We start from the raw sequence: 27,824 nt of genomic DNA, 5'->3' as shown, positions 1-27,824 counted from the left end.
ATCACCATCACCACACCATCAAACCATCACCACACTATCATCACACCATCACCACACCATCACCACACTATCATCACAACATCACCACACAGTAACCTCACCATCACCACACCATCACCACACCATCACCTCACCATCACCACACCATCACCACACAGTAACCTCACCATCACCACACCATCACCATCACTATCATCACACCATTACCACACAGTAACCTCACCATCACCACACCAACACCACACCATCACCTCACCACACCATCATCACACCATCATCACACCATCATCACACCATCACCATCACCACACCATCATCACACCATCACCACACCATCACCATCATCACACCATCATCACACCATCACCACACCATCACCTCACCATCATCACATCATCACCTCACCATCACCTCACCAACATCATCACCATCACCATCACCATCACCACACCATCACCACATCATCACCTCACCATCACACCATCACCACACCATCACCACACCATCACCACACCATCATCACACCATCACCACCATCACATCATCACCTCACCATCACATCATCACCACCAACCTCACCATCACCATCACCACCACCACACCATCACCCTCACCACACCATCACCACCATCACCATCACACCATCACCTCAACTTCACCACACCATCATCACATCATCACCTCACCATCATCATCACATCATCACATCACAATCACCACACCGTCACCACACCATCAAACCATCACCATCGCCACACCATCACATCATCACATCATCACACCATCACCACACCATCGCCACACCATCACCACCAACCTCACCACACCATCACCACACCATCACCACACCATCACCACACCATCACCACACAGAAACCTCACCATCACCACACCACACCACCATCATCACACCATCACCACACAGTAACCTCACCATCACCACACCATCACCATCACTATCATCACACCATTACCACACAGTAACCTCACCATCACCACACCAACACCACACCATCACCACACCATCATCACACCATCACCATCACCACACCATCACACCATCACCACACCATCATCACACTATCATCACAACATCACCACACCATCATCATACCATCACCATCACACCATCACCACACCATCACCATCATCACACCATCACCACACAGTAACATCACCATCACCATCACCATCACCACACCATCAAACCATCACCACACTATCACCACACCATCACCACACAGTAACCGTTATTGCCATCACCACACCATCACCACACCATCATCACAACATCATCACACCATCACCATCACCATCACCATCACACCATCACCACACCATCACCATCATCACACCATCACCATATTATTACATCACCATCACCATCACCATCACCACACCATAAACCATCACCACACTATCACCACACCATCACCACACAGTAACCGTACCATCACCACACCATCACCACACCATCATCACAACATCACACACCATCACCATCACCATCACCACACCATCACCACAACATCATCACACCATCACCATACCATCACCACAACATCATCACACCATCACCACACCATCACCACACAGTAACCTCACCATCACCACACCATCACCACACCATCACCACACAGAAACCTCACCATCACCACACCATCACCATCACTATCATCACACCATCATCACACAGTAACCTCACCATCACCACACCAACACCACACCATCACCTCACCATCACCACACCATCATCACACCATCACCTCATCATCACCACACCATCACCACACCATCATCACACCATCACCTCATCACCACACCACCATCACACAGTAACCTCACCACCATCACCATCACCATCACCACATCACCACACCATCACCACACCATCACCACACCATCACCATCACTATCATCACACCATCATCACACAGTAACCTCACCATCACCACACCAACACCACACCATCACCTCACCATCACCACACCATCATCACACCATCACCTCATCATCACCACACCATCATCACACCATCACCACACCATCACCACACCATCATCACACCATCACCTCATCACCACACCACCATCACACAGTAACCTCACCTCACCATCACCATCATCACATCACCACACCATCACCACACCATCATCACAACATCACCACACAGAAACCTCACACCATCACCACACCATCACCACACCATCACCACACAGAAACCTCACCATCACCACACCATCACCATCACTATCATCACACCATCATCACACAGTAACCTCACCATCACCACACCAACACCACACCATCACCACACCATCACCACACCATCATCACACCATCACCTCATCATCACCACACCATCATCACACCATCACCACACCATCATCACACCATCACCTCATCACCACACCACCATCACACAGTAACCTCACCTCACCATCACCATCATCACATCACCACACCATCACCACACCATCACCACACCATCACCACACAGTAACCTCACGATCACCACACCATCACCACACCATCACCTCACCATCACCATACCATCATCACACCATCACCATACCATCACCACAACATCATCACACCATCACCACACCATCACCACACCATCATCACACCATCACCTCATCACCACACCATCATCACACAGTAACCTCACCATCACCATCACCCACACCATCACCACACCATCACCACACAGAAACCTCACCATCACCACACCATCACCACCAACATCATCACACCATCACCACACCATCAAACCATCACCATCACCACACCATCACCACCAACCTCACCACACCATCACCACACCATCACCACACCATCACCTCACCATCATCACACCATCACCACACCATCATCACACCATCACCTACACCATCACCACACCATCACCATCATCACCACACAGAAACCATCACCATCACCACACCATCACCACACCACCATCATCACACCATCACCACACCATCACCATCACTATCATCACACCATCACCACATCATCACCTCACCATCATCACACCATCACCGCACCATCACCACACCATCACCACACCATCACCATCACCACACCATCATCACATCATCACCTCACCATCACATCATCACCACCAACCTCACCATCACCACACCATCATCACACCATCACCACACCACCATCATCACACCATCACCACACAGTAACCTCACCATCACCACACCATCACCATCACTATCATCACCTCACCATCACCACATCATCACCTCACCATCATCACACCATCACCACACCTCACCATCACCACACCATCATCACACCATCACCACACCATCACCACACCATCACCATCACCACACCATCATCACATCATCACCTCACCATCACATCATCACCACCAACCTCACCATCACCACACCATCACCATCACCACCACCACACCATCACCCTCACCACACCATCACCACCATCACCATCACACCATCACCTCACAGTAACCTCACCATCACCACACCATCACCACACCATCACCACACAGTAACCTCCACCATCACCATCACCACACCATCACCACACCATCACCACACCATCACCACACCATCATCACACCATCACCACACCATCACCACACAGTAACCTCACCATCACCATCACACATCACCACACCATCAAACCATCACCACACTATCATCACACCATCACCACACCATCACCACACTATCATCACACCATCACCACATCATCACCACACAGTAACCTCACCATCACCATCACCACACCATCATCACATCACCACACCATCAAACCATCACCACACTATCATCACACCATCACCACACCATCACCACACCATCATCACATCACCACCTCACCATCACCATACCATCACCACAACATCATCACACCATCACCATACCATCACCACAACATCATCACACCATCACCACACCATCATCACACCATCACCTCATCACCACACCACCATCACACAGAAACCTCACCATCACCATCACTATCACCACACCATCACCACACTATTATCCCACCATTACCACACAGTAACCTCACCATCACCACACCAACACCACACCATCACCTAAGCATCACCACACCATCATCACACCATCATCACACCATCACCATCACCATCATCACACCATCACCACACTATCATCACACCATCACCACATCATCACCACACAGTAACCTCACCATCACCATCACCACACCATCATCACATCACCAAACCATCAAACCATCACCACACTATCATCACACCATCATCACACTATCATCACAATTTATCACCACACAGCAACCTCACCATTACCACACCATTTATTATCATTATTCACCATCACCATTACCATCACCACAACATCATCACACCATCACCATACCATCACCACAACATCATCACACCATCACCACACCATTCACACAGTAACCTCACCTCACCATCACCATCATCACACCATCACCACACCATCACCACACCATCACCACACAGAAACCTCACCATCACCATCCATCACCATCACCATCATCACACATCACCACACATCATCACCATCACCACACCATTACATACCTCACCATCACCATCACCATCATCACACATCACATCACCTTACACCATCACCATTACCATCACATTTATCATCACACCATTGGGACACCACCTCACCACACCATCACCATTATCATTACCACCATACATCACCATCATCACCATCACCACACATCATCACACCATCACCATCATTGCTATACACAACACACCATCACCACACCATCACCACATTATAACATATTACTTTATCACCACCATCACCACACATCACCATTACCATCATTACACCATCACCACATACCATTTACATCACACACCATTACCTCACCATACCATTACCATTATACCATTACCACATTTATCATTGCAACATCACCACACATTAAACCTCACCATCATTACACCATCACCACACCATCACCACACACCACCATCATTACATTATTGGCCATCACTATCATTATTTATCACCACACAGTAACCTCACCATCACCACACCATCACCATCACCTCACCATCACCACACATCATTACACCATCACCTCATTTCACCACACCATCATTACATTTATCACCACATCATCACCACTCATCACACACCACCATCACATCAACCTCACCTCACCATCACCATCATGACATCACCACCATCACCATACCATCACACAACTCATCACCATCACCACCATTGATGGAATCACCACACCATCACCTTACCATCACCATACCATATCATTACATCACCATACCATCATTACAACATCATCACACCATCACCACACCATTACCACATTTATCATCACATTTATTACCACATCACCAATCATTATTACATTAACCTCACCATCACCATCATTACCATCACCACACCATCACCACACAGAAACCTCATTCACCACACCATCACATTACACCATCACCATCCATTACACCATCAAACCATCATCACACCACACATCACCATTTATTGCCTATTACATCACCACACCATCATTACATTTATCACACCATCACACCATCACCACACCATCATCACACCATCACCACACCATCACATTGCATCACCACACAATCACCATCACCTCACCATCACCACACCATCACCATACCACCATCATCACACCATCACCACACCATCACCATCACTATTGGCACACCATTACCACATCATTACCTCACCATCATCACCATTACACCATCACCACACCATCACCACACCATCACCATCACCACATCATCACATCATCATTCACCATCACATCATCACCACCAACCTCACCATCACCACACCATCATCACCATCACCACACCACCATCATCACACCATCACCACACAGTAACCTCACCATCACCATCACCATCACCATCACCATCACCTCACCATCACCACACCATCACCTCACCATCACACACCATCACCACACCACATCATCACCTCACCATCACCACACCATCACCATTACCATCACCACACCATCACCATCACCACACCATCATCACATCATCACCTCACCATTACATCATTACCACCAACCTCACATCACCACCACCATCACCATCACCACCACCACACCATCACCTCATCATCACCACCATCACCATCACACCATCACCTCACAGTATCACCATCATCACACCATCACCACACCATCACCATTACTTTACCATTATTCACCATCATTACACCATCACCATTACCATCACCACACTTCATCACCATCACCACACCATCACCACACAGAAACCTCACCATCACCATCACCACACCATCATTGGCCATCACCACATCAGTACACCATCACCACACCATCACCACACTATCATCACACCTACACATCACAGTAACACCATCACCATACCACACCATATCATTATCACCATCAAACCATCACCACACCATTACACCATCACCACTATCACCACACCATCATCACCATCACCACTCACCATCACCACATATCATCACACCATCATCACCATTTATTGGGCATCACCATTTACACCATCACATCACACCATCATTGCACCATCACCACACCATCACCACATCAGAAACCACCATCACACAGACACCTCACCATTACCATCACCATCACACCATCACCATCACACCATTTATTACACAGTAACCTCACCATCACCACACCAACCACACCATCACACCATCACCACACCATCATCACACCATCACCATCACCATCATCACACCATCACATCATCACATTTATCACCTCATCATCACCACACAGTAACCTACCATTACCATCACCATCACCATTACATCATTATCACAAACCATCAAACCATCACCACACTATCATCACACCATCACCACACTATCATCACACATCACCACACAGCAACATCACCATCACCACACCATCATCACATCACCACCTCACCATCACCACACCATCACATCATCACACCATCACATACCATCACCACAACATCATCACACCATCACCATTACCACCATAACCTCACATCATCACCATCATCACACCATCACCACACCATCACCACACCATCACCACACATTTAACCTATCACCATCACTATCATCATTTACCATCACCACACTATTATCACACCATTTACACACATTAACCTCACCATCACCACACCACCACACCACACCATCACAAACATCACCACACCATCATCACACCATCATCACACCATCATTACCATCACACCATCACATTTCACCATCACCACACCAACCTCACCATCACCATCACCATACCATCACCACACATCATCACACCATCACCACACCATCACCATCTATCATCACACCATCACCACACAGTAACCTCACCATCACCACACCATCATCCATCACCACACCATCACCACACCATACACCATCACCACACAGTAACCACACATCACCACACCATCACCACACCATCACCACACATCACCACACCATCACCATCACCACACCATCACCACACCATCATCATACCATCACCATCACACCATTCACCATCATCACATCATCACCTCACATCACCTCACCAACATTGCATCACACCATCACCTCACCATCACCACACCATCACCACACCATCACCACACAGTAACCTCACCATCACCACACCATCCCATCACCACCACCATCATTACTCACCACCATCACACCATCACCATCACACCTTCACCACACCATCACCATCATTGGCCTCACCATCATCACCATCACAATCACCTATTACACCACACCATCAAACCACCATCATTATCACACCATCATTATACCATCAAACCATCACCATTTATCACCATCACCACCATCACCACACTATTAATCATCACACCATCACCACACCATCACCTGGCCATCACCATCATCATCATCACCTTATATTTATTATTACATTATTGGCTTATATTTACAATCACCACACCATCACCACACCATCATCACACCATTACCACACAGTAACCTCACCATCACCACACCAACACCACACCATCACCTCACCATCACCACACCATCATCACCACCACACCATCATCACACCATCACCACACCATCATCACACCATCACCACACCATCACCACACCATCATCACACCATCATCACACCATCACCTCATCATCACCTAAGCATCACCACACCATCACCACCATCACACCATCACCACACCATCATCACACCATCACCACACCATCATCACACTATCATCACAACATCACCATCATCACACAGTAACCTCACCATCACCACACCATCATCACACCATCATCATACCATCACCATCACACCATCACCACACCACACATCACCATCATCACACCATCACCACACCATCATCACACTATCATCACAACATCACCATCATCACACAGTAACCTCACCATCACCACACCATCATCACACCATCATCATACCATCACCATCACACCATCACCTCACCATCATCACATCATCACCTCACCATCACCTCACCAACATCATCACACCATCACCTCACCATCACCACACCATCACCACACCATCACCACACAGTAACCTCACCATCACCACACCCTCACCATCACCACCACCACACCATCACCCTCACCACACCATCACCACCATCACCATCACACCTTCACCACACCATCATCACATCATCACCTCACCATCATCACATCACAATCACCACACCGTCACCACACCATCAAACCACCAACATCATCACACCATCACCACACCATCAAACCATCACCATCACATCATCACACCATCGCCACACCATCACCACCAACCTCACCACACCATCATCACACCATCACCACACCATCATCACACCATCACCACACCATCATCACACCATCATCACACCATCACCTCATCATCACCTTACCATCACCACACCATCACCACACCATCATCACACCATCACCACACCATCACCACACCATCAAACCACCAACATCATCACACCATCACCACACCATCAAACCATCACCATAACATCATCACACCATCGCCACACCATCACCACCATCCTCACCACACCATCATCACACCATCACCACACCATCACCACACCATCACCACCATCATCACACCATCATCACCTCACCATCACATCACACCATCACCATACAATCACCACCATCACCACACCATCATCACACCATTACCACACAGTAACCTCACCATCACCACACCAACACCACACCATCACCTCACCATCACCACTCCATCATCACCACCACACCATCATCACACCATCACCACACCATCATCACACCATCACCACACCATCATCACACCATCACCACACCATCACCACACAGAAACCTCACCATCACCACACCATCACCATCACTATCATCACACCATCACCACACCATCATCACACCATTACCACACAGTAACCTCACCATCACCACACCATCACCACACCATCACCACACCATCATCACACCATCACCACCATCACACCATCACCACACCATCATCACACTATCATCACACCATCACCATCACACCATCACCACCATCACACCATCACCACACAGTAACCTCACCATCACCATCACCACACCATCATCACACCATCACCCACACCATCACCACACAGAAACCTCACCATCATCACACCATCACCACACCTCCATCATCACACCATCACCACACAGTAACCTCACCATCATACACCATCATTAAATTTTTGGTCTTATCATCACCATCACCACACATCACCTCACCATCACCACACCATCATCACATTATCACCACCATCATCACCTCACCATCACACCATCACCACACAGTAACCCACCATCACATCACCCATACCATCACCATTACCATCACCACACATCACGTCACCATCACCACACCATCACCACACCATCATCACACATCACCACACCATCACCACACCATCACCATCACCACACCATCATCACACCATCACCACCATCACCACCAGCACCCTTACCATCACCACCATCACCATCACCACACCATCATTACATTATTACCTCACCATTATCACATCATCACATCACAATCACCACACCACACATTATCAAACCACTCATCACCATCACCACACCATCACCCATCACCATCACCATCATCACATCATCACATTGCCATCACCACACCATCACCACACCATCACACACAATCATCACACATATTACACCATCACCATCATCATTACCATCACCACACATCAAACCATCACCATCACACCATCACCATCACCATCACCACACCATCACCACACCATCACCACACCATCACCATCACACCACATCATCCTCACCACCACCATCACCAGCATCACCATCAATCACCACCACACCATCCACACCATCACCACACAGAAACCTCACCATCACCACACACCATCACATCACCACACCATCATCACACATCACACCATCACCACACCATCACCTCACCATCACCACACCATCACCACACCATCATCCACACCATCACCACACCATCATCACACCATCACCACACCATCATCACACCATCACCACACCATCACCACACAGAAACCTCACCATCACCACACCATCACATCACTATCACACCATCACCCACTACATCACCCATTACCACACAGAAACTCACCATCACCATCACCACACCATCATTGCATCACCACACCATCACACCATCATCACACCATCACCTCACATCACCTATCACCACACCATCACCATCACCATCACACACCCATCATTATCACCATTACATCATTACACATCATCACAACATCATTACCACAGTAACCTCATCACCACACCATCACCCATCACCATTACCCATCACCACACCATCACATCACCATCATCATTCACCATCATCATATTTATTGGCCATCACCATCACACACATCATTAACACCATTACTACCACACCATCATCACACCATCATCACCACACACATCACTCACCATTACCATCACCTCACCATCACCTCACAACATCATCACACATTGGCTATACCATTGTCACACCAAACTTATTGTACTCACCATACATCACCATTACCAACCATTACCATCACCATCACCATCACACCATCACCATCACCACACCATCACCACCACCATCACACCATCACCACACATCATCACACATCACCACACCATCACTACACACCATCACACCATTACCATCATCACACCATCATCACACCATCACCACACCATTGTCAAACCATCACCATCATTACACCATCACCACACCATCACCATCACAGAAACCCACATCATTATTATATTTACCACACCATCATTACACCATCACCACACAGTAACACCATCACCACACCAACACCACACCATCACCATCACCACACCATCACCACACCACACCATCATTACACATCACCACACCATTTACCATCATACATTACCATCATTACCATACCATCACCACACCATTCACCATTTACCATCACCATACCATCATCACACCATCACCATTACCATTTACCACACCATCAATATTCATTACATTACACATTACCATCACCATTACACCATTGGCATACATTTATTGGGCTTACATTATTATTACCATCACATTACCATCATTGGCCATCACCACATCATTACACCAACCTCACCATTATCACCATCATCATCACCACACCACACCATCATCATTACCATCACCATCACACCATCACACCATCACCACACATTAACACTCACCATCACCACACATCACACCATCACCACACCATCATCATACATCACCACACCATCACCACACCATCACCACACCATCACCATCATCACACCATCACCACACAGTAACCTCACCATCACCATTACCACACCATCATCACATCACCACACCATCACCATCACCACATCATCACACATTACCATCACCTCACCATCACCACACACACAACCATCACCACACCATCACCACACCATCACCACCATCACTACCATCACCATCATTACACTCACCATTACATCACCATCATCACATTGGCCATACCATCACCATTATCATCACACATCACCCACACCATCACCATCACCATCACCATCACCACGGTAACCTCACCATTACCACACCATCATCACATCACCATCACCATCACCACACTATCATCACAACATCACCACACAGTATTTACCTCACCATCACCATCATCACACCATCATTACCATCACACCATCACCACACCATCACCATCACACATCATCACACCATTACCCATCACCACCAACCTCACATTGGCACACCATCACCATTTCACCACACCATCATCACACCATCACACACCATCACCACACCATCACCATTACTACACATTATCACCATATTACATTTATTACCTCATATCATTACATATCACCATCACCTCACCAACATCATCACACCATTGGCCACCATCACATCATTACAACCATCACATTTACCACCAACCTCATTTATTACCATACACATCACCACACCATCATTACACCATCACCACACCATAATTGGCCTCACCATCACCATTACCACACCATCACACCATTACCATCACCATCACCATCATCACACCATCACCACACACCATCACACCATCACCACACCATCACACACACTCATCATCACATACCATCACCATCACACCATCACCACACATCACCACCATCACATCACCACACCATCATCACACCATCACCACACCATCACCACCAACACCACCATCACCATCCATCATCACACCATCACCACACCATTACCATCACCACACAGAAACCTCACCATCACCACACCATCACCATCACCATCACACATCATCACCATCACTATCATCACACCATCACCACCATCACCACACTATCATACCATTATTACACAGTAACCTCACCATCACCACACCATCACCACATTTATCACCACCATCACACCATCACCATTATCACCATCATCACCATCACCATCACCACACTATCATCACACACCATTATTACACAGTAACCTCACCATCACCACCATTTATTACCACCATCATTATTATATTTATTACATCACCATCACATACCCACACCATCACTCACCATCACCACACCATCACCATCACCACACCATCACCACACCATCATCATTTATTATTATCACCATTACCATCACCACACCATTACCACACCATTACCATTACCATCATCACCACCATACCATTATTACCACACAGTAACTAACCATTATCACCATTATTCACCACACCATATCACCATCACCACACCATCACCACACCATCACCACACCACCATCATCACACCATTTACCACACAGTAACCTCACCATCACCACATAGTAATCACATCATTACATCACCACCATCACCATTTACCATCACTCACTTACCATCACCACACATCACACCATCACCATTTATCATCACACTATCATCACATTACATCACCATTGGCCATCATCACCACACCATTTATTGTCACCACCATCACTCACCATCACCACACAGAAACCATCACCATCACCACACCATCACCACACCATCAAACCATCACCATCACACCATCACCACACCATCACCACACTATCATCCACATCCCAGTAACCTTTACCATCACCATCACCATACCATCACATCACCACACCAAATCATCACACCATTATTACACCATCACCACACCATCATCACACCATCACCACATCACCACACCATCATTACACAGTAACCTCACCATCACCATCACCACAATCACCATCATTGAACCACACATACCATTATTACACACACATTAATACACCATCACCACAACACCATTATTACACCATCACCAACACCATCATACACCATTACTACATCATCACACCATCAACACCATCACCACACCATCACCACACCATCACACCACATCATTGGCACACATTACCATCACCATCACCTACCATACATCATCACACCATCACCACACCATCACCATATTATTGGCATACCATTGGCTATCATTTTGGCACACATCACCACATTGGCCATCACCACACCATCACCACATTGGCATCATTTTTACATCATCACCACCCATCACCTATTACCATCCATCACCACCATCACCATACCATCACACCATCACCATCACACACCATCATCACCTTTCACCATCATCATCATCACCTCACCATTACACCACCAACATCATCACACCATCACCACACCATCAAACCATCACCATTTACCATCACCACACACCATCACACCATCACCACACCATCACCACCCACCATCATTTTACACTCACCACATTATTACCACACCATCATCACACCATCATTACACCATCACCATCATCACATCATCACCATCACCATCACATCATCACCATTACCTCACCATCACCACACCATCACCTCATCACCACCACCATTACATCATCACACCATTACTCACATCATCACACCATCACCACACCATCACCACACCATCACCTCACCACACCATCACACCTCACCACCACACCATCACCATCACCACACCATCACCATCCACACCATCATCACACCATCACCACACCATCATCACACCATCACCACACCATCACACCATCACCACACCATCACCACACATCAACCTCACCATCACCACACCATCATCACACCATCACATTATCATTACCCAACCAGTATTATTACCATCACCACACCATCACCATCACCTATCATCACACACCATCATCACACCACACCATCACCATCATCACACCATCACCACACCATCATCACACCATCATTATTACAAAATCACCATCACCACCAGTAACCTTACCATCACCACACCATCATCACACACATCACACCATTTACCATCATTCACTACCATTGCACTTATCACCACACAGTAACCTCACCATCACCATCACCACACCATCATCACACCATCACCCACCATCACCACACCATCACCACACAAACCTCACCATCACCACACCACACCACCATCATCACACCATCACCACACCATATCACACCATCACCACACCATCATCACCATCATCCATCACTCATCACCACCAACCTCACCATCACCATCACCATCACACAGTAACCTCACCATCACCATCACCACCATCACATTTATTGCCATCACCACCACACCATCATCACACCTCACCATCACCACCATCATCACATCACCCATCACCCATCACCACACCATCATCACAACATCACCCATCACCATCACCACCACCACACAGTAACCTCACCATCACCACACCATCATCACATCACCACACCATCACACCATCACCACACTATCATCAACCATCACCACACTATCACCACATCACCACATTGTAAATTATAACACCATCACCTCAACATTTATTCACCATACATCACATCATCATACACCATCATCCATCACCACACCATCACCATCATTTACACCATTACCACACAGTAACCTCACCATCACCACACCACCACCACACATCACCATCACCATCACCACACCATCATCCACCACTTTATCATTACACCATCACCACCATCACCATACCAACCATCACACACCATTTATTACCATTACCTACCATCACCATTGCCACCACCATCACCATCACCATTTATTGGCACACATCATTACCATCACCACCATTACATCACATCACCATCACCACACCATCAAATTACCAACTATTACCTACACCATTACCACACCATTACATAACCATCACCATTACATTATTATTCACACCATAGCCACACCATATTACCAACCTCATTACACCATCACCACACAATCACCACACATACCATCACCATCACCATCACCACACCATCACCACACCATCACACCATCACCATCACCACATTTATCACATCATTGGCACACCATCAACCATCACCACATTATCACACCATTACTTACACCACCACCATCAAATCACCTACCATCACATCACACATCCATCATCACCACCATCATCATTTACCATCACCACACAGAAACACCATCACCACATTACATTGGTCACCATCACACACAGTAACCTCACCATCATTACACCATCACCACATTCATTACACCATTACCACACCATAACTACTCATTATTGGCATCACCACACCATCATCACACCATCACCACACCATTTCATTATCACACCATCACCACACCATCACCACACTATCATCATCATTACCATCATATTATCACACCACACAGTAACCTCACCATCACCACACCAACACATACCATCACCACACCATCACCACACCATCACCACACCATCATCACACCACACCTATCATCATCACACACCATCACCACACCACCACCATCACACCATCATCACACCATCACCACACCATCATCACACTATCATTATTATTATCACCATCATCACACAGTAACCTCACCATCACCACACCATCATTATACCATCACCATACCATCACCACACCATTATTACCAACCACCATCACCATCACCACTATCCATCACCATTACAGTAACCTCACCATCACCACACCATTTATCACCATCATTTATTACCATCACCATTCACACATCACCACACCATCATCACACATATCACCATCACCACACCATCATCATACACATCACCACACCATCACCACACCACACCATCACCATCAGCATACACAGAAATCACCACACCCACCTCACCATCACCTCACCACACATCACCCTCACCACCATCACCACATTGCCATCACATCACCACACCATCACATCATTATCATTTATTATCATAATAACTTACCATCATCATTGGCCACCATCATCCATTACCATACCATCATCACCATCACCATTACCATTTACCATTACATCATACCATTTATTATTACACCAACCTCATATTTATTACACCATTTATTGTTTCACCATTACCACACCATTGGCCACCATCATTGGCACACCATCATTACTTACCTTTATTGGGCTTACATTTATTATTACTATTTATTACTTTTTATTACCTTATTATCATTGGGCTATTAATATTTATTACCATACATTACACATTACCACCCATACTATTGTATTACTATTACCTTATTACACCATTTACATTTATTGGCACCATCACCATCACCACACCATCATCACACCATCACCTCATCATCACCATCACCATCCCATTTTCACACCATCACCAGCCACACCATCACCACCATCACCATACCATCACCCATTTACCATCACCACACCATCACCATCATCATTACCATCACCACACCATCACCACACCATATACACAACATCACCATCATCACACCATCACCTATTACCTCACCATCACTATTTATTATTACCATCATCACATTATCATCACCCATCACCACACTATCATCATCACCACACAGTAACCTCACCATCACCACACCAACACCACACCATCACCATACCATCACCACACCATCATCACCATCATCATATCACCACACCATCACCACCTCACCATCACCACACCATCACCATCACCACCATTGCTTATCATACACCATCACCCTCACCATCACACCATCACCACACATAACCTCACCATCACCACACCATCATCACCACCATTGGCACATTTCATTATTACTTTTTGGCATTTACCATCACCACACCATCATCATCACCCATTATTATTACCATCACCACCATCATCACACCATTGGGCTTTATTGGCTTATCATCATTACCATCACCCACACCATCACCACTATTACACACCATCACCACACATTACCACACCATCATCACACCATCACCATCATCACCACCATTACCATACCACACCATTTATTGGCTTATCACCACACATAACCTCACCATCATTGGCTTCATCACCATTGGCTTATCACCTCACCAACATCATCACACCATCACCACCATCACATCATCACCACACCATCACCATCACCAAACCTCACCATCACCACACCATCACCATCACCACCACCACATCATCACCACACCATCACCACCATCACCATCCTTCACCACACCATCATCACATATCACCTCACCATCATCACATCATCACCACACAGTAACCTCACCATTACCATCACCACTACATTTTACCATACATCATTGGTCACCATCATCACCATTATCACCACACCATCACCATCACCATCACCACACATCATCACCACTTACACCATTATCACACCATCACCACACCATCATTACCATCATCACACCATCACCACACCATCATCACACCATCACCACACCATCATCACACCATCACAGAAACCTCACCATCACCACACCATCACCATTTACTTCATTACACCATCATTGGCACACCATCACCATACTATCACCACACCATTGTCATCATTACCATCACCATTATTTATTACACCATTATTACACAGTAACCTCACCATCACCATTACACCATCACCACCATTATTACCACACATCATCATTATTACATTATTATTATCCTCACCATTATTATACATCATCATAAATTGGCCATACACCAACCTCACCATCACCACATTATCACCATCACACACATAACCACCATCACCATCATCATACATTTATTACCACACCATCACCACACCATCACCATACCATCACCACAGAACCCACCATCACCACCACATTTATTACCATCATCACATTATTGTTATCACCACCCATCATTATTTCACCATTACCATCACCACCATTACCACACCATCACCACACAGTATTACCTATTACCATCACCACACCATCACCATTACCATACCATCACTACCACACATTAAATTACATTTATCACCATCACCATATTACTATCATTGGCTCACACCATTATTACACAGTAACCTCATTATTACCACACCATCATACACCATCATTACATTACCATCACCCATCACCATCACACATCACCACACATTATTACACCATCACCACACCATCACTTACATTACCATATTTATTACATCACAGTAACCATCACCATCACCACATCATTCTTATACCATCACTATATTTATTACCATTTACCATCATTACACCATCACTCACCATTACATTTATCATTACACATTACTACACTATCACCATCATACACCATACCCACATACTATCAAACCATTTATTACATTACCATCACCATTACTCACCATTATTATCACCCACCATAACCACCACCATTATCACCACACACACACCATCACCCCATCATACACATCACCACACCATCACCACACCATTATTATATACCATTGGCCATACCATTATTGGCTCATACATTATTACATTTCACCATTATTACCATTACATGATTATACATCATTTATTTATTATTATTATTATATTATTAATTTATTACTTATTATTATATTACCTCTTATTTACCATTACATTTATTACTTACATTATTACCATACCATTACTTACATCATTACATCACCATCAACCCTACCACCACTATTCACCACACATTGGCCATACCATCACCACACCATTACCACATATATTATTACCACACATCATCACACCATCACCATTGCTACCATTGGCCATTGCCGAATTACCTTTATCATCATTGGCTATATCATTGTTGCCCATCATCACACCATCACCATTTATCATTACATATCACCATTACCATCATCACACATTATACCATCACCATCACCACACATTACTATACCATCACCATCATTACATTACCACCAACCTTGCACCATCACCACACCATCATCACATCACCACACCATCACCATTGGCCATACTTACCATCACCATTACCTTCACCAACCATCATCACATTATTATTACCATCAAACTATCATCACATCACATTTCATTTCCTGTCACCACACTATCATAGTACTACCTCACCATTATACCATTTATCACCTTTATCATTACATCATTTCATTTTATTACCATATATTTATTGCATACTATTATCACCTCACCATCACCATCATCACCATTTTTACATTATTACACATGATTACTACTATCACCACACCATCACCATTGTCACATTCATTACCATACATTGGCTCACTACCATCTACCATACCATCACCATTACCATCACCACACCATCACCACCACCACACCATCACACCATACTATCACCATCACCACACCATCACCCACCACACCATCATCACACCATTGGCTACACCATCACCACCATCACTATTACCTATCACCATTACCATCATCACACCATAACCATCACCATCATCACATCACCACACCATATCACACTTATCACATTACTATTATTACCCATCATCACACAGTAACCTCACCATCACCACACCATCATCACCCCATCACCACATCATATCATTGGCCATACCATCACACATTGGCCATCACCATATTGGCCATCACACCATATTACATTACAACACACCATCACCATCACCACACATCACACTCATACTATCACCACCATCATCACACCATCATTACATAGCAACCATCACCTCACCATCACCACACCATCATCACACCATCACCCACACCATCACCATCACCACACAGAAACCTCACCATCACCACACCATCACCATTACATCACACACCATCACCACATTATTACATAACCTCACCATCACCACCATTTATTACACCATTCATACCCAACACACATATCACCTCACCATCACCACACCATCACCATGGCACCATCACCATCACCACCATTACCTATTGCCATCACCACACCTTATTACCATACCATCACCATACCATCACCACACCATCACCATTACCATCACCATCATCACACCATCACCACACCATCACCACACCATCACCATCACCACACCATCACCACACCATCACCATCACCACACCATCATCACATCATCACCTCACCATCATCACATCATCACATCACAATCACCACACCATCAAACCACCAACATCATCACATTTATCACCACACCATCAAACCATCACCATCGCCACACCATCACATCATAAAACCACCAACATCATCACACCATCGCCACACATCGCCACACCACCAACATTACACACTTATTACCACACCATCGCCACACCATCACCACCAACCTCACCACACCATTTATTGCCATCACCACCATCACATCATCACCTCACCATCACATCACACCATCACCATACAATCACCATAACATCATCACACCATCACCACACCATCATCACACCATCACCATACCATCACCACAACATCATCACACCATCACCACACCATCACCACACCATCACCACACAGTAACCTCACCATCACCACACCATCACCACACCATCACCATCACCACACCATCACCACAACATCATCACACCATCATCACACCATCACCACACCATCACCACACAGAAACCTCACCATCACCACACCATCACCACACCATCACCACACCATCATCACACCATCACCACACCATCACCACACAGTAAACTTAACCATCACCATCATCACACCATCACCACACCATCATTATTACCATCACCACACCATCACCACACCATCATCAACCATCACCATCATCACACAGAAACCACATCACCACACCATCACCACAACATCATCACACCATCACCACACCATCACCACACCATCATCACACCATCACCACACCATCATCACACAGTAACCTCACCATCACCATCATCACACCATTACCACACAGTAACCTCACCATCACCACACCATCACCACACCATCATCACACAGTAACCTCACCTATTACCATCACCATCATCACATCATCACCTCACCATCATCACACCATCACCACACCATCACCATCACCACACCATCACCACCATCACATCATCACCTCACCATCACCACACCATCACCATCACCACCATCACCACACCATCACCATCACCACACCATCATCACATCATCACCTCACCATCATCACATCACAATCACCACACCATCAAACCACCAACATCATCACACCATCACCACACCATCAAACCATCACCATCGCCACACCATCACATCATCACATCACAATCACCACACCATCAAACCACCAACATCATCACACCATCACCACACCATCAAACCATCACCATCGCCACACCATCACATCATCACACCATCGCCACACCATCACCACCAACCTCACCACACCATCATCACACCATCACCACACAATCACCACAACATCATCACACCATCACCACACCATCATCACACCATCACCATACAATCACCACAACATCATCACACCATCACCACACCATCACCACACAGAAACCTCACCATCACCACACCATCACCACACCATCACCATCACCACACCATCACCACACCATCATCACACCATCATCACACCATCACCACACCATCACCACACAGAAACCTCACCATCACCACACCATCACCACACCATCATCACACCATCACCACACCATCATCACACAGTAACCTCACCTCACCATCACCATCATCACACCATCACCACACCATCATCACACCATCACCACACCATCATCACACCATCACCACACCATCACCACACAGAAACCTCACCATCACCATCACCACACCATCACCACAACATCATCACACCATCACCACAACATCATCACACCATCACCATACCATCACCACACCATCATCACACCATCACCTCATCACCACACCACCATCACACAGTAACCTCACCTCACCATCACCATCATCACACCATCACCACACCATCACCACACTATCATCACACCATTACCATCATCACACAGTAACCTCACCATCACCACACCATCAAACCATCACCACACCATCATCACACCATCACCACACCATCACCACACCATCATCACACCATCACCACACCATCATCACACCATCACCTCATCACCATCACCATCATCACACAGTAACCTCACCATCACCATCACCATCATCACACCATCACCCACACCATCACCACACATTAAACCTCATTGGGTTTATCACCACACCATCACCCACAACATCATTACACATTAACCTCACCATCACCACACCATCATCACACCATTTACCACACAGTAACCTCACCATCACCACACCAACACCACACCATCACCACCAACCTCACCACACATCACCACACCATCACCACACCATCACCTCACCATCATCACACCATCACCACACCATCACCACACCATCACCATCACCACACCATCACCACACCATCACCACACCATCATCACATCATTGCTTCACCATCACCACATCATCACATCACAATCACCACACCCATCAAACCACCAACATCATTTACCATTTTCACACCATCAAACCCATCACCATTACTTTGCCACACCATCATTAGGCATAAAACCACCAACATCATCACACCATCGCCACACCATCGCCACACCACCAACATCATCACACCATCGCCCACACCATCGCCACACCATCACCACCAACCTCACCACACCATCACCACACCATCACCATCATCACACCATCACCACACCATCACATCACACCATCACCATACAATCACCACAACATCATCACACCATCACCATACCATCACCACAACATCATCACACCATCACCACACCATCACCACACCATCACCACACAGAAACCTCACCATCACCACACCATCACCACACCATCACCATCACCACACCATCACCACACCATCATCACACCATCATCACACCATCACCACACCATCACCACACAGAAACCTCACCATCACCACACCATCACCACACCATCACCACACCATCATCACACCATCACCACACCATCATCACACAGTAACCTCACCTCACCATCACCATCATCACACCATCACCACACCATCATCACACCATCACCACACCATCACCACACCATCATCACACCATCACCACACCATCACCACACAGAAACCTCACCATCACCACACCATCACCACAACATCATCACACCATCACCACAACATCATCACACCATCACCACACCATCACCACACCATCACCACACCATCATCACACAGTAACCTCACCTCACCATCACCATCATCACACCATCACCACACCATCATCACACCATCACCACACCATCACCATAACCATCACCTCACCATCATCACACCATCACCACACCATCACCACACCATCACCATCACCACACCATCACCACACCATCACCATCACCACACCATCATCACATCATCACCTCACCATCATCACATCATCACATCACAATCACCACACCATCAAACCACCAACATCATCACACCATCACCACACCATCATCACATCATCACATCACAATCACCACACCGTCACCACACCATCAAACCACCAACATCATCACACCATCACCACACCATCAAACCATCACCATTATTACACCATCACATAAAAAACCACCAACATCATCACACCATTATTACACCATTATTACACCACCAACATCATCACACCATCGCCACACCATCACCACCAACCTCACCACACCATCACCACACCATCACCACCATCACATCACACCATCACCATACAATCACCACAACATCATCACACCATCACCACACCATCATCACACCATCACCATACCATCACCACAACATCATCACACCATCACCACACCATCACCACACAGAAACCTCACCATCACCACACCATCACCACACCATCACCACACCATCACCACACCATCATCACACCATCATCACACCATCACCACACCATCACCACAGAAACCTCACCATCACCACACCATCACCACACCATCATCACACCATCACCACACCATCATCACACAGTAACCTCACCTCACCATCACCATCATCACACCATCACCACACCATCATCACACCATCACCACACCATCATCACACCATCACCACACCATCATCACACAGAAACCTCACCATCACCATCACCACACCATCACCACAACATCATCACACCATCACCACAACATCATCACACCATCACCATACCATCACCACACCATCATCACACCATCACCTCATCACCACACCATCATCACACAGTAACCTCACCTCACCATCACCATCATCACACCATCACCACACCATCATCACACATCACCTCACCTCACCATCACCATCATCACACCATCACCACACCATCATCACACCATCACCCACACCATCACCACACCATCATCACACCATCACCACACCATCACCACACAGAAACCTCACCATCACCACACCATCACCACACCATCACCTCACCATCACCATCACCACACCATCACCACAACATCATCACACCATCATCACACCATCACCTCATCACCACACCATCATCACACAGTAACTAACTGTTCTGCCTCACTATCACCATCATCACACCATCACCACACCATCATCACACAGTAACCTCACCTCACCTCACCATCATCACACCATCACCACACCATCATCACACCATCACCATCATCACCACACCATCATCACACCATCACCACACATCACCACACAGAAACCTCACCATCACCACACCATCACCTCACCTCACCACACCATCATCACACACCATCACCACCAGAAACCTCACCATCACCACACCATCACACCATCACCACACCATCACCACACAGTAACCTCACCATCACCATCATCATCACACCATCACCAACATCATCACACCATCACCACACCATCATCACACCATCACCACACCATCACCACACCATCACCATCACCATTATTAAGTTTTATTATCACACAGAAACCTACCATCACCATTACCATCATTCACCATATGGGGTCATCACACCATCACCACACCATCATCAGCTTACAGAAACCTCAAATACATTATCACCACACCATCATTTCACCATCACCACACCATCACCACAAGAAACCACACCATCACCACAACATCACCAAACCATCACCACAACATCATCACACCATCACCACACCATCACCACACACACCTCACCATCACCACACCATCACCTCACCATCACCACACCATCACCACATCATCACACCATCACCACAACATCAACCCATCACCACAACATCATCACACCATCACCACCACCATCACCACACCATCATCACACCATCACCACACCATCATCACACAGAAACCTCACCATCACCATCACCACACATCACCACAACATCATCACACCATCACCACAACATCATCACACCATCACCATACCATCACCACACCATCATCACACCATCACCTCATCACACCATCATCACACAGTAACCTCACCTCACCATCACCATCACCACACCATCACCACACCATCATCACACCATCACCACACCATCACCACACAGAAACCTCACCATCACCACACCATCACCACACCATCACCATCACCACACCATCACCACAACATCACCACACCATCACCACAACATCATCACACCATCACCACACCATCATCACCATCACCACAACATCATCACACCATCACCATACCATCACCACAACATCATCACACCATCACCACACCATCACCACACCATCACCTCATCACCACACCATCATCACACAGTAACCTCACCTCACCATCACCATCATCACACCATCACCACACCATCATCACACCATCACCACACCATCATCACACCATCACCACAACATCACCATCACCACACCATCATCACACAGTAACCTCACCTCACCATCACCATCATCACACCATCACCACACCATCATCATCACCATCACCACACCATCACCACACAGAAACCTCACCATCACCACACCATCACCACACCATCACCATCACCACACCATCACCTCACCATCACCACACCATCACCACACCATCACCACACCATAACCATACCATCACCACAACATCATCATCACTTATCACCACAACATCATCACACCATCACCATACCATCACCCACAACATCATCACACCATCACCACACCATCACCCACCATCACCTCACTATCATCACAACATCATCACACAGTAACCTCACCATGACCATCACCATCATCACACCATCACCACACCATCATCACACCATCACCACACACCATCATCACACCATCACCACACCATCACCACACAGAAACATCACCATCACCATCATCACACCATCACCACAACATCATCACTGTCACCCATACCATCACCCACAACATCATCACACCATCACCACAACATCATCACACCATCACCATACCATCACCACAACATCATCACACCATCACCACACCATCACCACACCATCACCTCACTATCATCACACCATCATCACACAGTAACCTCCACCTCACCATCACCATCATCACACCATCACCACAACATCATCACACACACACACCATCATCACCATCACCACACCATCACCACACAGAAACATCACCACCAACATCATCACACCATCACCACACCATCAAAACCATCACCATCGCTTTTTCCATCACATCATAAAACACCCAACATCATCACACCATCGCCACACCATCGCCACACCACCAACATCATCACACCATCGCCACACCATCGCCACACCATCACCACCAACCTCACCACACCATCACCACACCATCACCACCATCACATCACACCATCACCATACAATCCACCACAACATCATCACACATCACCACACCATCATCACACCATCACCATACCATCACCACAACATCATCACACCATCACTACACCATCACCACAGAAACCTCACCATCACCACACCATCACCACACCATCACCATCACCACACCCATCACCACAACATCATCACACCATCATCACACCATCACCACACCATCACACACAGAAACCTCACCAGTGGCTCGTCAGAGGGTGTGC

At 46.4% G+C, this 27,824-nt stretch overlaps 2 long non-coding RNA genes across 2 annotated transcripts; both read right to left on the bottom strand.

Annotated features, from left to right (window-relative positions):
• On the bottom strand, positions 1 to 26,690 carry LOC127908260 (uncharacterized). The gene is made up of 4 exons (XR_008066515.1): positions 26,515 to 26,690; positions 22,468 to 22,671; positions 2,494 to 2,666; positions 1 to 129 (listed from the first exon to the last, which is right to left on the bottom strand). It is a non-coding gene; the product is annotated as an uncharacterized LOC127908260 (long non-coding RNA).
• LOC127908262 (uncharacterized) lies at positions 820 to 2,454 on the bottom strand. The gene is made up of 3 exons (XR_008066516.1): positions 2,346 to 2,454; positions 1,942 to 2,007; positions 820 to 985 (listed from the first exon to the last, which is right to left on the bottom strand). It is a non-coding gene; the product is annotated as an uncharacterized LOC127908262 (long non-coding RNA).
• Positions 26,691 to 27,824: the final 1,134 nt, after the last annotated feature.

The sequence above is a fragment of the Oncorhynchus keta genome, chromosome 17 (assembly GCF_023373465.1).
Source record: "Oncorhynchus keta strain PuntledgeMale-10-30-2019 chromosome 17, Oket_V2, whole genome shotgun sequence".
Classification (NCBI taxonomy): domain Eukaryota; kingdom Metazoa; phylum Chordata; class Actinopteri; order Salmoniformes; family Salmonidae; genus Oncorhynchus; species Oncorhynchus keta.
The sequence above is the reverse complement of the archived record's forward strand: the minus strand, read 5'-3'. Positions and strand labels throughout refer to the sequence as shown.